At 38.0% G+C, this 16,111-nt stretch overlaps 1 long non-coding RNA gene across 4 annotated transcripts in view; it reads left to right on the top strand.

Annotated features, from left to right (window-relative positions):
• LOC144379067 (uncharacterized) overlaps nt 1–16,111 on the top strand; it is a 269,707-nt gene that overhangs the window by 5,479 nt on the left and 248,117 nt on the right. For all 4 annotated transcript variants that reach the window (XR_013441196.1, XR_013441197.1, XR_013441195.1 and 1 more), the window contains exon 2: nt 2,431–2,508. This is a non-coding gene — a long non-coding RNA (uncharacterized LOC144379067). The remainder of the gene's footprint in view (nt 1–2,430; nt 2,509–16,111) is intronic.

Here is a 16,111-nt window from a genome sequence, read left to right as displayed (position 1 = left end):
CTTGGTGAAATGCTTGCCGTTTCATTCAGTGTTGTAAGTCCACGGACCAGACATTTTCCTTACTCCAAACAAAAGAGACATTCAGAAGTTGCATTCGTTTGGCAAAATGTAAACTAGAAATACACATATATTTTCAAAAACTACCAAATATGAATAAATAAACTCATTTTCCCTAAAGTAATATTTGTATTGTGAGTATTTCCTTCTTTAAGTTTGTACTAGAAGAATGTTTAACTTCTCTGAAAAAAATGTTGATGTTTACTTGTGGTACCTGTAAAGCTTTGAGAAGGGTCCAAGGGGGAAATATAATAAATTATCTCTCTTTTCTAAAAGGAATTTGGTCAAAAATATTCATGTACCTTGTCGGGGAAAAAGAAAAAAAGACCATCTTTTATAAGTATAGCCAGCTCATTCTGATTTTTTTTCAGCCAATTCTTGTACCTATGTTGATATATCTGACAGTTGATTGTTAATTTCTTTTTTTTTTTTAAAGGTTTTATTTATTTATTTGACAGACAGAGACACAGCGAGAGAGGGAACACAAGCAGGGGGAGTGGGAGAGGGAGAAGCAGGCTTCCCGCTGAGCAGGGAGCCCGATGCGGGGCTTGATCCCAGGACCCTGGGATCATGACCCGAGCCGAAGGCAGACGCTTAATGACTGAGCCACCCAGGTGCCCCGTGATTGTTAATTTCTTTCCTTCCACTGATAGCTGATTTCCTTTATATGAGCTTTGAAATTTTAGAGATATTTAAAAATAGTAGATACCCATTTTGCTAGCACAATTTTGATATGCCAAAATCAGAAATTCTATAACTACCATATGAGTTTGTAGCAGCTTTAGAAGGTATATTTACTCATATTGGTAAACCATACATTGATTGAATAATACCTCATTTGAGGGAACTTTTTTTTATGACATTTCTGTCATCACTATGTTTCTAATGTCCTTTTGTACTAACTTCATCCCTTACTTCAAAATTTTCTGCTGCCAAAGAAGGAAATTACAACTTAAATAATATAATTAGTGTTATCTTGATGTTTAGGAGAAATTACTAACCAAAATACACATTGTCTTTGAAAGTATGAGAAACTGAACACAACAAATAATACTTAAACAAAAATGTTTTCTTTTTTTTTTTAAGATCTTATTTATTTGAGAGAGAGAGAGAAAGAGCTATAAGTAGCGGGGGGGCAGAGGGGGAAAAGCAGACTCCCCGCTGAGCAGGGAGCCTAATGCCAGGGGCTCAATCCCAGGATCCTGGGATTATGACCTGAGCAGAAGGCAGATGCTTAACTGACTGAGCCACCCAGGCACCCCCAAAAATGTATTTTTAAAGCTACTAGAATGATGAACATTTTTAAAAGACAGTTTTTTAAAAAATTGTACAAACTGGACTCTGGGAATAGAACTCTGAGTTGAAAATCCTGGGTTCCTTAAGTAAAATATGAGTGAAACTAGCCACAGAGTTTCTGCAGGAGTGGGGGGACAGACACCAAGATACCTGACCTTATTCTAGCAATGTGGGACAAAAGAGATGCAGGTTTAATTTCCTAATAAAAAGAAAAGCTTCAGGATGCTATGAATTGGGCATTCTTGAGAAGGTGTAGGGTAGAAAAAGAGCTATCAAAGTTATTGATATTTGAAACATGGGAGCTTCTGACTCAAGAAGATTGGTTTCTAATAAGCCACAACTCCAGCAGGGGTGCTAGGGATTAAAATGGAGTTTGGACTAACACATGATTAAGTAGCCACAGTTTAGATAAGTAAGATATCTCTAAAGGGCGATAGAAAAACTGCCATCCAGGTTTTGAAATTTGTAATTACTCAATGAAGTGAATGTTTAGCATAAAGCAAATGACATTCTTAATTTTTCTTGGCAGAAAGCCAGGATAGAATATTAAAAGAGAAAAAATACATATATTGTGGCTGAGAGTCTTTGCCCCCATACCATCTCTGGTTTCCATTAAAATTCTGAAAACATTTATTTTTTCTTCACTGGCATTAATTAATTAATTATTTTTTAAGATTTTATTTATTTATTTATTAGAAAGCGAGCGAGAGAGAAACAGCATGAGAGGGGAGAGGGTCAGAGGGAGAAGCAGGCTCCCCGCTGAGCCGGGAGCCAGATGTGGGACTCGATCCCAGGACCCTGGGATCATGACCTGAGCCGAAGGCAGTCCCTTAACCAATTGAACCACCCAGGCGCCCTTCACTGGCATTAATTTAGCCATCACTTCCCACTCGCATCTATTTAACATGAGTTCTGTATGAATGGTAGCTCAGCTTCCTCACACTGACCAAGAATGTATGGCTGTGCTGTGTGTTAAAAAATAAATGCTTCATGCAAGCACTTGTGACTTGTCTGGTTGTCTTCCACTCTTCTCCTTACATGTCTTTGAACACATCAATGTCCTTCTGTGGGTTACAGGACTCGTTGAGGAGGTCAGCATACTCAGAAGTGACACAGGTGTTTTATACACTGCCGAGCACTGGAAATACCTGCAAGGTGAGTCCATTTCATACTCATAGTAGTATATCCATATTTTAAATTTATTATTTGAAAAATAAAATCAATAATCATAAGAAGATAACATTAGGAATAACTTCTGTTTTACTTTAAAATTTGTTAAAATATTACGTTTATGTAGTATATGCCATCTGTTCTATTTTGTATGTTACAACTCTAGACCACATGAACAGATGACTTTAAAATATTTCTGACACCAAAGTAATTACCCTTTGCATATTGGATAGGTCATTATTTAGAGTCACATTTTTTTCATAAATCAAAGAAATTGAGTTATCATGACTAATTCTTAATCTGCTTTCTGTCTAAAGATAGCAAACATTTGGACTAAAAAATTGAAAAACAAGCTAATTATTTAGATGTTTTATCTATGTGATATTAAACAGCCAGATGTCTGGTTAAAGTTTTTGTTTTTAAATAGGGCAAAATGGAAATTTCAGTTGTCTTCTAAATTTAATTAAAGACCAATTTGATCAAAACATTTACTCTGGAACTTGCATTATCGATTTTGAATGCCTGTATTGATCAAATTAACCAGAGGCTTTACAAACTGCACTTTACGCTGCACTCAAACATGGGTAGCCCAAGCCTTTAGCAACCTTCCTGATGTAGTGCACCACCCACCCCCATATCTCTGAGTTAAAAGGGGTGGGGGAGGGGGAGTGTTTGAACCTAGCTGTGCTGGGAGGTGAGGGTATGTGTGTACACATGTATTTATATCTCCCCTAAATTTTCCCCCAGATATTTGTTCTTTTACTCATCCTTTCTCATTTCCCACTCATTAATACAGATGCATGGCTATTGAATCAGACTAGTGTTATCAGCCACTATTAAGCTACCTTTTGTAAATCCTTAATTTGATCACTGACACCTGAAAATCAACTGGCAAATAATCTAGATTAAATAGCTTAATATGTTCTGTGTGTCTGTAGTAAAAATTCCTTATTTAAGAGGATGTTTTCAGTTGAAATATGGTCAACTTTAAAGTTTTAATAAATATCCTCAATGTTATTATGAAACTAAGTTTCCAATTTTATGGTCATTTGATGACTCATTTTTTTGAAGCCCCAGCTACATATGATTAATGGGATTTTATTTGGGACTTAACTTTTCTCACTTTTATTTTTCAACACTTCTGGGAATCCTTCAGAAGCTTCCACCACTATTCTGTTTTTTAGATTTCAAATTGTGCCTTCATACATGTGATACAAAATTAAAAATATACCATTTACTTCTATGAGGATGTTATGTTACTACTTACTCAAATTCCTTTTTTTTTTTTTTTAAGTAGGCTCCATTCCCAGTGTGGGGCTTGAATTCATGAACTTGAGACTAAGAGTCACATGTTCTATTGACTGAGTCAGCCAGGTGCCCCCTTAAATTCTACACTAATGAATGTTTTGATTAAAACTTATGTTCTTATTCTTAGAACATTTAAGCATTATGACTATGTGTCCCAAATCAAAAATACTAATATGCTTATGAGAACAAAGAGACTGTATATTTTAAATCTGTTTAGTTCTTCAGAAATCTAAGATGTATGGTGGTCATACATCTACTGTAGAGGATTCAGAGTCCTCCTTTAGTTTATTTCTCTCTGACAGTGACATTTCATATTGGTAATTGTTAAGTTATAACAGAAATGAAATACAGGGGATTTAATTCAATATTCACAAGCCCACAGATATATCACCATACTCTCCCATTTAAAATTGAAGACTTTTGCACACTTAGTGGAAAGCACTGAGTATAAATAATCGGTTTTATAAAATTGAAATATAAGTTATTCTCCCAAAGTCCGTGGACAAATGTGATGTCTCACTGAAGAACATTATAGTCTTAAACAGTTTTAAGTCTCTTGCCATGACTTCTTATCTATCTGTATGGTTTCTTTCATCTTTGGCTTCAGTCCAGCTTGCTTTCATTTGGGGCTGATGCCACTTTGTTTTTTTGTTTTTTTTTTCTAAATTAATTTTGGCTAATAAATACCTACAATATATTTTACTATATTTAATTGCACTAGGAAATTGGACTTTGATTACAATTAAGTAGAACATTTCAAATATAATATCATTATAGCATAAGTTGGTCCAGCATCTGTGTTAGATTACATTATCCAAACACATGAAACAGTCCTATTTCTGACTTGGTCATCCCCTGCAGGCAGGGATCTGCTGTTTCTTGCCAGTTGAATTCTGTTTTCTTTTTTTTTTTTTTTTAAGATTTTATTTATTTATTTGACAGAGAGAGACACAGCGAGAGAGGGAACATAAGCAGGGGGAGTGGGAGAGGGAGAAGCAGGCTTCCCGCCTAGCAGGGAGCCCGATGCGGGGCTTGATCCCAGGACCCTGGGACCATGACCTGAGCTGAAGGCTGACGCTTAATGACTGAGCCACCCAGGCACCCGAATTCTGTTTTCTTGTTATTGTTCTCACTGTCAGTGGATCATCCTCACAATCCCATAAATGCTGTTGAACTCCCAGCGGTTTCCTATAGTTCTTATCTATTACATTGTTCAGGAATATTACTTTAAACAAGAACAAGGAAAGAAAGAAAGAAAGAAAGAAAGAAAGAAAGAAAGAAAGGAAAGAAAAGAATAGGCTGTTCTTACAGAACTTCACAAACTATTTTCAATCAGGATTTAGGTAATAACTCCTAGCCCCAAAATAGCCAGTTCATTTTGTTTTTAATAAATTGTAATTCAAAGAAACTACCCAGGAAGAAACTGGATTTGTTCCGAAGGTCCAGAAGCGCTGGAGATCAGCTGTCCATGTTCCTTTAACCTTATGGCAAGGTTTCCTTAGTTAATGCCACATCTTCCTTATTTATTCCTTGGGAAAGTCAATGGCTGATATGGAAACAGCTGAGTATATTATTCTAAGATGAAGTGATTAAATCATGTGATTGAGGGTTGGATGCAAGAACCCTGGGGATGGATATTTTTTCCCTAGTTCTTGACATGGAATCTTTCTATGAGAACTTACAATTAGTCTCTCTAAAAGCAGCCCATGCTTCATTTGATGTGGCCATAGTAAACTCTCTTCAAGGTTGAGCCTAGGATGGTTAGTGGAGGTGAGTAAAATATTATCACAAATCTTTGTTGAGGAATTACAGGGGATTAGAAAGACATGTTTCATAACACCCACAGAACATGTACATTCATGTGATAGCTTTGGGGAAATGGTCCCCTAGTGCTGAGGTAAAAAGGAATAGACACAAGATTGTTATAGGGCCAGGTTGGGAGAGCAGGCTGGGCAATATTAAATGAGAAAATACATATAAATATATCTTAGGGCATACCTGGTGCTTTGAAAGCTAACTCTTCTGCAAGATCTGGAGTGGAGCCTAATGCTTAGAAATGGAAGCCAGCGGTGGCAGAGGGAAGGTCCAGAAATCAGGTGGTACTTCTCCTAGGCGTCAGGCCCCTGGGGGTTCAAATGATACTCCCAGTGTCAGCTTTAGGGAATCCTCTTTCAGGGCATCCACTTTGAGGCTCAGGCAAATTTAGCTGATTCCAAGTACCGCCTGAACTCAAAAGCAGGTATATCCTGCATCCCCATCCTCCCAGGTGGCTGCTGGTGAAGGAGAACACCATTTACAAATATCTGCTTGTAGAGCTGGAACTGTTGGAATAGAAATAGGGACTTTTAGTCCCTAGGACAAAGAGGGTTACAATGCCCCTTCAATAGTACTACCCTGGCAAACTGGCAAGTTAATAGTTAGAGTACAAAACTGGCAAGTTATTCATGATCTCCATACAGGAAGGATCTCCAAAGTTAGAGAAGTTAAGGTTCAAGGATGGAAATATCTTCCTTATTAAAACACCACATAAAACTCTAAGTTCTGAGTCAAGAAGAGATCTTATTTTTTTTAAAGATTTATTTATTTATTTTAGAGAGAGAATAGTGGTGAGGGGCAAAGGGAGAGAGAGAGAGCCTTTTTTTTTTAAGATTTTATTTATTATGTCAGAGAGAGAGAGAGCACAAGCAGGGGGAGTAGCAAGCCAAGGGAAAAGTAGGCTCCCTGCTGAGCAAGGAGCCCAGTGTGGGACTCGATCCCAGGACCCTGGGATCATGACATGAGCCAAAGACAGACACTTAACTAACTGAGCCACCCAGGCATCCCAAGAAGAGATCTTAAAGAGAACCCTCAACTGATAGGAGCTGACCCTACTGGCAGCCTCTGACCCTTGCACCTGATCATTGCCTTTCTGTAGGCAGTGATTGCTTTGCCTCTGTCACCAGACAGCCTCTCTTTAATTTGTTGGCCTACATGTAATGACAGCCTTCTTTTTCTTCATTCTCCTCCCCCAAAACCGTGCAATTTACTGTTCTGGGTCTTCCTTCCTCCCACCTCCCCCTCCTGCCTGTTACTTGGTCAGAGTTTTCTAGCTGCCATATTTTTTCAATATTTCTGCAGATATGATAAATAGTCAAACAGTAGGCTAAAATAGATAATAATAAGGAATGACTTACTTCAACTAGGGTTGTCAAGAAGGGCTTCCCTGTAAAGAACCGAAGGATAAGCAATAGCTAGCCATGAGATGTTGGGAAAAGAAGGTTCCTGGCAGAAGGAACAGCTTGTATCCAGGAGGCAAGAATCTGGTGTCCTAGAGGAACGGAAACAAGTTCTATGTGGCCAGGGCATTTTGAAGAAGGGAGACAGGACATAAGATTAGTCTGTAGAGAAAGTAAAGGGCTAGATCATGAAGGCCATGGTGAAGTGGGAGGAAGGAAGACCCAGAGCAGTAAAGTCACTGCAGGCTTTGAGCAGGGAAGTACCAGGATCTAATTTATTTTTTGAGGTCCTTCTTGCTCTGTATGGAATAGGGAATCAAAGAGAAAAAGTGGAAAAAAAAGAAACCACTTAATAGGCAACTGCATCTATCTGGGCAAATGATGAAGCTGGCTTAGACTACTGTTTTCAGTCTTGTTCGTCACAACCCATTAGGGTCACACAATGATTTTAGTGGTGTTGACCAGCAATATCAGTGAAATAGAATGATGTACAATAGAAAATATCAGAGGCCATCCTATCATTTCATGACATTTTCTTCAAGTTTGTTATGCATATCCACACAGATATACTGTAAAGTGGACTTACCACTCTGGGTACTGATCAGAGAAGCCATGGTGGTAACAGTGGAGGCAGAAAGAGGGGATTCATCAGATAAAGATAGCTTCAGATACATGGAGATGGAAGAAGTCACCTTAGAAAGCACATAAAGATAGAAGAGACAGAGTTCTGTGATATATTTTATTTCATTTTAAGTATTACATTCCTATCTTTGTACCCTGATTATTCTTTAAAAAATTATTTACAACTTATGCAGAGTAAAAACATAAGAAGATTGTACCATTAATATGGGAAGACAGAGGAAAATTACAAATAAGCAGCAATGTTTTAAAGTATACATATAAAAAGAATTGGAATGTAACCTGATGGTTGCCAGTAGTTCTTTCTCTCACCTTTTGTCTGGCTGTTACTTTTTGGGGTCATTGATATATCTGTAGCAGAGATTATAGGCAAATTAACAATTTATAAAAAAGCTGTATGCAGGGGAGGAAATAGTAAACTATATCTATTCAGTCTTCATTCCTTCTAAGAGAGAATGTTCCTTGGTCTTCTGAGGTAACAATTCTAACTTTGCTGAACTTTTTCACAATATGGTTTGATCTCTGCTTGGTTTAATGTACTAAAGTCAGCACCATACAACTAACTGTTCAAAACTTACATTACCACCACAGTGAGTAATAAAAATGTATAGTGTCTTAGGTAAAATATCATGTTTATGTTTTGTCTAATATAGGATATAATGACCTCTCTTACAGAAGGTTATCTTAATGAATATCACTGTCCATATCTACTTGAGCAGCTTGGATTTAAACTGCTATTTGGAATAAGTCTTTAACCTGATGAGAAATAGATTTATATTAAATCATTGAAACTCAGAAACTTGCCTTGGAAAGAAAGGGTGCTTGTCATGGGCAATTAGCAGATGCAGAAATCCTTTAATTATAAATCACGCCCTTACCTGGGGAACTTTATACTATGCTGACGAAAGGCTGAATCTAATAATGCTTTTTATTTTACAAACACATATGTACACACCCACAATCTATGAGTGTGTTAAGATCCATATGTACAAACAACCCATTTACAAATTGCTAGATGAAACCAGCATTTACTTCCTACTCCCTCTGCCATTTGAAGAAAGCCAGTTTACTATTTCATCACCTTTCTTCCTGGGATCCTTTGCCTCAGTTGTAAAAATACATCTTTCCCCCCTCCTTCTGTCAGACACCTATCTTGCTTTGTGGTAGGTGACAACTAAAGACCTCAATTGTATTTTAATAGGAAATTCTTAAAGATCTACAGAGTCAAAGAAATGAGTCTCTAATTGTAGAAAATTAGCTTCCAGTGGGAGCTACTTTAGTTGGTACTTGAGATGCCTTTCCCCATTGCTTCTCAAACCAGACCACCCAGGCACCTACTCTGCACAGGCTAAATGTCTATACATTTTGATAAAGCCACCCAGAGAGCCACTCCTGACTCAACTAGTTGTGCTGCCGACTCTACTGTAAAGTCATTCCTGTGCCAGATGAACCACAGAATTTCAGCAAGTAAGGAGCTGAAGACAGGGTAGCATCATGATTTTCAATCTGTTTCTTCATTCTCAAACCTCACAAGGTTGAACCTTTCTGCAGAATTTCACTTTGGTTTTTATTATTCACTGAGGAAGTCGGTACATATAAAAGCTTCCTCTTAGCATAGATAAGATTAACAGGCTAACAGTTCTTTGGGTAAGTAGGATTAATTATCAGGAAGCTGTTGATAGTTCATTGTTGACCTGTAAAAACCTAGTAAGAATGAGGTCAAATAAAATAATAGGTCCATTTAGAGTTTGGGTCATATAAGACGTCATTAAGGATCACATTATTTCAGCAAAGAAAATATTGCAAAGAGCTCTCCTTTTAAAAGAAAATAGTTTTTCTGCTGGAGAGCTTCCAAACCACACCATTTCAAAACCTAAACACTTCAAACCATTGAAAGCTAATGTTTAACTGTCTGGTTCTCGTCTCGAAAATCTTTTCCCCCTTGGTAATTGGTTTTTGTTGAAATCCAGGTGTCATCTGGCTTTTAATCCCAATTTTGTTACTTTTGCTGGGCCAAATACTTTCATTGCCCAGGGGTTACTTTTTTATACCCCACGTAGTATAGAGTGAATTCTACCCTGCTCTGTGTGATTAGGAGAAGTAATAATCAGCATTTTACTAGAGTTGAGGAAAACAGTAAAGAGCAGGGCTAGCCCAAGGCAAGATTGTGAAATGCCTGAAATTGTTAAAGCCCTAGACTCCTAATTTGTCATTTAACTCTTTTGGTGCCCTAATCTCTGTGAAATCTTGTTCAGCCGAGAGCTATATGATTCTTCTGAGCATCAGTTTCCTCTTTTGGAGGATGGACTGAGACCATGTGTGATATAGTATACAACATACGGCCTGATACATAGTAGATGTTCAAAAATTACTAGGTCATCATCCTCATCTTCATTAATATCTCTTAAGCCTCAGGACTAAGGGATATTTAATACTGATTTATGATGAAATTATTTTTAAGAATGTTTACTTTTAATAATTTCATTCTTGAGGACTGGAAAGCTCTCCAAACCTGGAAGAATGTGTGTCTAATTCTGACATTGTAGGGCCCATAGGAGGAGGAGAAGATATGTATCGGCTTAGAGGAAGCTTCACTGCTCTACTGTGAGGATAGCTGCTTGTTCATTAGACTGCATTAGACTGGCCTTGCTGGGGGAAAAAAAAAAAAGATTGTGCAAGTCGGGCATGGAGGCCAGCATGTGGGACCTGAATGCTCATACCAGAGCCAGAGAGCCCATGTCCCAGTTCAGTTCCAAAACCATTCCCCTGGCAGCCCACAGGTCTGGATTCTTCTGTCTCCCTCCCACCATCATCCAGTCACTGAAGGGTCTAATTAGTGCATTTTTAAATGCTGTAGTGGCAGAAGCAGATTGCAAATTTGAAAGGTATAAAGCTTATACAATTATAGGGGCCCTCTTTAGTAGAAAGGATGCAAAGAAGTAATAGGTACAAGGGTGAATATTTAGCTAAAATAAAAGAAATCACCACAAAGTAGACTTAAAAAGTGTATTTAAAAAGATGATAAATACCACAAAACATCACACAATCCATAAAAACAATGTTTGCTAATTACCTTCCTGACACACCCTATAGTGGTTCCCCCCCCACTTTTTTTTTTTTTTCAGTTGCCTACTCTGATTGGTCCCTTATGTATTTCGTGATAGGAGAGAACTTGTGAGTTAACATGGCATCAAAGAAAACCAAAACCTTTGTTTACAATTTTATATGTAGGATGGTTTGAAAACTTTCCACAAATCAGCTTCTGGCTCTGAACATCTCAAGCCTCTTTTCTCCTCCATCATCCACAGAGTCCTGGTATTGTAGCATAGGCTCATATTGCATTACAGCTTCTAACCCTGTGTCTTCATTCCATGACCTCAAGTGAGTGGGCAGTGGGAGTATGTATGAAAGTATTCCTGCATTGAGTACAGGAAGCAATAACTTAGCTACACCTGGAAGTGAATGCAAACCACATAAATCCATTTCACTAAACTCAAACCAAATGATTTTCAATTCAATTTCCCATTAGCCAGATACCCAGAATGTCCACAGCCAGCCTGTGGACACCACTCAATATGAAGGGACGGGGAGAGGAATTTGATATGGGAAGAGATAGCAGTCTTAACTGATTGTGGTTAAAATGTTTAACTTTTTCAAATTTTACAAAAGCCTATGCCTGTGCAAATGAGAGTCCCTTGAAAATTTAAAGCTTTTTTAAGCTTCACAGAAAATCCATTTCTGCACCAGAGGCATTAGCCCAACACAGAATTCTGAGGATGAAGGAGAGGTCCTCCCCTTTCACTCATATGGAAAGAGCTCTTTTGTGTTGAAGTGCTTGGTAACTTATGAAGACTTATACAGATGTAATAAAAATAATATCATTATTATTACTAAAGTCCATTGTGCCCAAGCATGAAGCAGTCTCACAGGCAGAAATCACAATATCTCGCTGCTTGGGGAATGGAGAAGGAACTTGAGTTGGCTTCTTCCCAAACCATGAAGAACCTGGTTTTCTCCTGTCTGCTCCTTCAGCTAAGGCAACCTGAAGAAGCAACTTAAATTGTGTTAAGAATTTTTTATCTGGTTCAACAATTTTAGTTGCCTGATTATTTAAATCCTAACTCAACTCTGCCACTAACAAGTTATGTGAGCTTGGATAAATTAGTTTGCCTCTCTAAGCCTCAGTTTTCTCATCTATAAAATGGCAATAATAATAATTTCCTTGAAAAATTGTAGAAAGGATTAAATGGATAGCACATACTACTTGGCTCCGAGTAGATGACTAAGATATTGCAGCTATTAATTCCGATGATAATAATAAGGGAAGAATCAAGAGGGGAATGTTAGACAGCCAGGGGTCCAGGGACTCCAGATGTGCCAAACATAGTATGAAAAATCAAGCTCTATAAAAGCTGAGAGGGATGCTTTTAGTTTCAGCTCTTCCAGTTTTCCCCAGAGGAACACAGTAGCAACACAGCGAACGTGACCATGGCAACATGATGGCCATAGTACTCAGTGAATAGAATTTGTCAATAATCATGAAGCTTTTAGGAGGCAGTAGGAATTCATATCTGGCTCAGGTTTTCCTTCTGACGTATGCTTTAATTTTGAAATTGCATGAGATTTGGGAAGTGTTCTAGCCTCAGAGAGTTTGATAATTGAACAAGAACAGCAAATTGCCCCTAGTGATGTCTGCAAAGAACTGACATTGAGTACCTAGCAGGCAGTAGAGGCCCTGTAAGGTTCTTTGAATTCAACTAAAGTAATTTATCCTCAGAGGGCCTGGGCACTGCTGCTTGGGTTGGACATGGCCAGGCTTTGAATAGCCTGAGACATCAGGTAATTTGAGGAAGCAAAGCACTGTCAGTGATTGGCTCTGAAGCTAGACCACGCTAGGCCCCAAATCCCAGCTCTAGCATTTAACATCCATTTTTTTACATTTAATTTAATTTTTTTAAATTCAATTAATTAACACATAGTGTATTATTAGTTTCAGAGGTAGAGTTCAGTGATTCATCAGTTGTATATAATACCCAGTGCTCATTACATCACATGCCCTCCTTAATGCCCATCACCCAGTTACCCCAGCCCCCTATTGCCTCCTAAAATCTTAGCATAATACCCTCTAGTTCCATCCAGCTCATTGCAAATGGTAAGATTTCTTTTTTTTTTCTTTTTTTTTTGGTGTTTGAGTAATATTTCATTGTATATATATACCACATCTTCTTTATCCATTCATCTGTCGATGGACATCTGGGTTCTTTCCATAGTTTGGTTATTGTAGACATTGCTGCTATAAACATTGGGGTGTAGGTGTGCCTTTGGATCACTACATTTTTATCTTTTGGGTAAATGACTAGTAAGCACTTAATATCTTTATAACCTAGAGCAAGCTACTTATATTCTGTGTCTCAGTTCCCTCATTCTGAAGTGGGGATATTAAGTATTTCATAGGGTTGTAGTGAGTATTAAAGTGATTATTAAATGAGGTAATATTTCTAAAGCAAGTGCTCAATAACAGGTAGTTCTAATATTAAATGGGAAGTCTGGTGGAGTGTCCAGCAGGTATTTGGCTTTGTGTATCTGGCACTCAAAAAAGGGATAGTAATTAAAGATAAATTTTAGATTTTGTAGTTGTATTAGTTCCTTGTGGCTGCTGTTTAACTTGGGTTTTAAAACAACAGAAATTGATTCTCTCACAGTTCTGGAGGCCACAAGTCCAAAATCAGTACCAGTGAGCCAGTCATGGTGTCAGCAGGCCATGCTCCTTCCAGAGACTCTAGGGGAGAATCTGTCCCTTGCCTTTCCCGGCTTCTGATGGCTGCAACATTTCTTGTATTGTGACCTCATCATTCCAATCTCTATCTCACATTATCTTTTTCTCTGTTATCTGTAAGAAATCTCCATCTTACTCTTTCTAACAAAGACACTAGTGATGGCATTTAGGGCCCATCTGGATAATCCAGCATAATCTAGGATAATCTCCTCATCTCAAAACCATTATCTTAATCACTCCCACAAAGATCCTTTTTCCAAATAAGGTAACATCTACAGGTTCCGGAAATTAGGACCTGATGTTTTTGGAGGCCATTATTCAGCTAACTGCACTGGTTAATATATGATACTGTAAGACATATGGGGAAAATGAAATTATGAGAAGGAAAGAGATCTAAATATAGGACTCTAGGAACCATAATCCTATGCAGGGAAGCAAAGAAAGAGGAGCCACTACAGGGAAGTAAGTGAGGAGAGAGGAGCAGTTAGAGAAGGAGACAGTTGGGTAGGGGTGGGAGAGTGTTTCATATTCCAAGGACATAGTACATTTCAGAAAAGACAGCATGACAGAAATGATTGAAAGAATCAGGGAAAGGGCTGAGAAGGAATCATTGGGTTTGACTATTAGGAAAAAAAATCCATAAATATGGCCAAAGTGGATTCATTGGCATGGGGGAGAGAAAGCCAAATTGTGGTGGATGAAGGATGGAATCACTTACCTCTGTGATAATACTTTGTGTGTAGGTACAGGTGGAGGAGAAAATGGTGCAAACACACGTCTTGGCAAGCTACTCCTCCACCTCTCTCTCAGTGGTATTTTCTTTGGATTCCTAACAACAAAAGCTCATCAAAGGCGCTGAACTTTCCAAGGTGGACAATGGCCCATGATTAGAAGGGGAAGGTACTGCCTCCTTCCCATGTAAATATGCTTGCTCTCCAGCTCCAGAGGTTGATGACAGAGGCTTATTTATCCTTTTAATTGCTCAGCTTACTCTCTCTCTCTCTAAGGTGTAAATGATTAAACTAGTCAAGTAGTGATTTTTTAATCATTATACTCTTTTGCAGTATCTTCAAGAGAACTCTATTAGTTTGAATTTTTTCAAATGTATAAACGTTATTTAGTCATCCAGCAATCATTATGGATCACAATGTGCTAAGAATTGCATTGGGAATAATATAAGACATATTAAGGATAACATAAGGTTACTATAGTATTAATGGCTAACATTCCAGTGCCTTTATGTGACAGGAACTGATTTAAATACTTTATATATCAACATATTTCACAATCTGATGAGAAAGGAGACACGAGAATGATATTAGTATTATTGCCCTATTTTATAGAAGAGAGAACTGAGAGTCACATGACTAGGAAGTATGAAATGTGAGGTGAGGAGGCCTATTCTCTGAACCACTATGACATACATTTTTTTTTCAGCATCTGCAAGAAAACATTTCTAACACACTTATTTGGGGCAGAAGCATACAAATAAGCATTATTTCAAAGTGATATAACAAAAATAAACTTTTGGCTTTAAGAAAGCCTCATAATACTGAAAATTTTCATCTATTATTCATTTTCGTATTTACTGATACCTGTGTACCTAGGCACTGTTGTAGAAACTGAATTTTCAAAAATGGACAAAAACCCTTGTCCTCATGTTCCAGTAAACTGGCTCCATCTTTCAATTTCATGCAATAATCAATACTGTCACCATAGTCCCAGAACTGAGTGAGATGAAGCCAGCTTTCCCCTAACTGCATAGAAGAGAACAGCATTGACTCATTGGAAGAAGAATTACAGTGTATGGTAGAAACTACCCACTACCCACTGCTGAAATGATCCTTCTGAGAGAATCTGTACTATACTGAGCCATGGCTGAAAAATAACACAGAAGAAAAGAAAAAAAGGAAGGAAAGATGATCATATATGAAGAATGTTTTCTTGCAGCTCACAGATCTTTCAAGCATCTAAACCGATAATCCAGGTTCAGAGAGGTACTATCTTCATAATATTGAGCAACTCATTCAACTATTCTGAGTATGTTTCCTGAGGACTGTACTACCTGACATTTAAGATCATTTTCAGTCTACTTCCTGTGACCCTAAGTAACAAATATTAGGAGTTAAAAGGAATCCATAGAGCTCTTCATGTTCCACTCCCCACCCACTCACAGGAAGGAATCTAGAGAAATTTCAAAACCTCAAGTACTCAGAATAAGATAGCCCACTCTCAGCCTCTACAGCAGTGAAAATGGAGCCCCAGAGCTCTGGGACCTTCTCTCTTTCACATCATCACTGAAACTCATTTGCTCTTTATCCCAAAAGAAAACTCATCCCTCGTCTCCAGGTATGGTTGCCAGATAAAATGCAGGATGTTTGATGGAATTTAAGTGGTTGTCCTGCATTTTTATTTGCTAGTTTGGCAATATAGCCAAGGTCTCTCAGTGCCTTAGGAGAAAAGGCACCATATCCAGGAAGACTTCTCCGATTACCCAGCCTATGTTGAATTGCAGTTTCTCCTCCCTCAACAGTCCCTATCTTACTCCTGTGTTAATTTTCTCCATAGTATTTATCATCATCTGAAAAGTGATACATTTTATCTGATTACATTTTGTTTTTTATTCTATATTCTCCCCTCCTCCCACCAG

The sequence above is a fragment of the Halichoerus grypus genome, chromosome 9 (genome assembly GCF_964656455.1).
Source record: "Halichoerus grypus chromosome 9, mHalGry1.hap1.1, whole genome shotgun sequence".
NCBI lineage: Eukaryota > Metazoa > Chordata > Mammalia > Carnivora > Phocidae > Halichoerus > Halichoerus grypus.
This window is presented reverse-complemented; position numbering and strand designations above follow the sequence as displayed.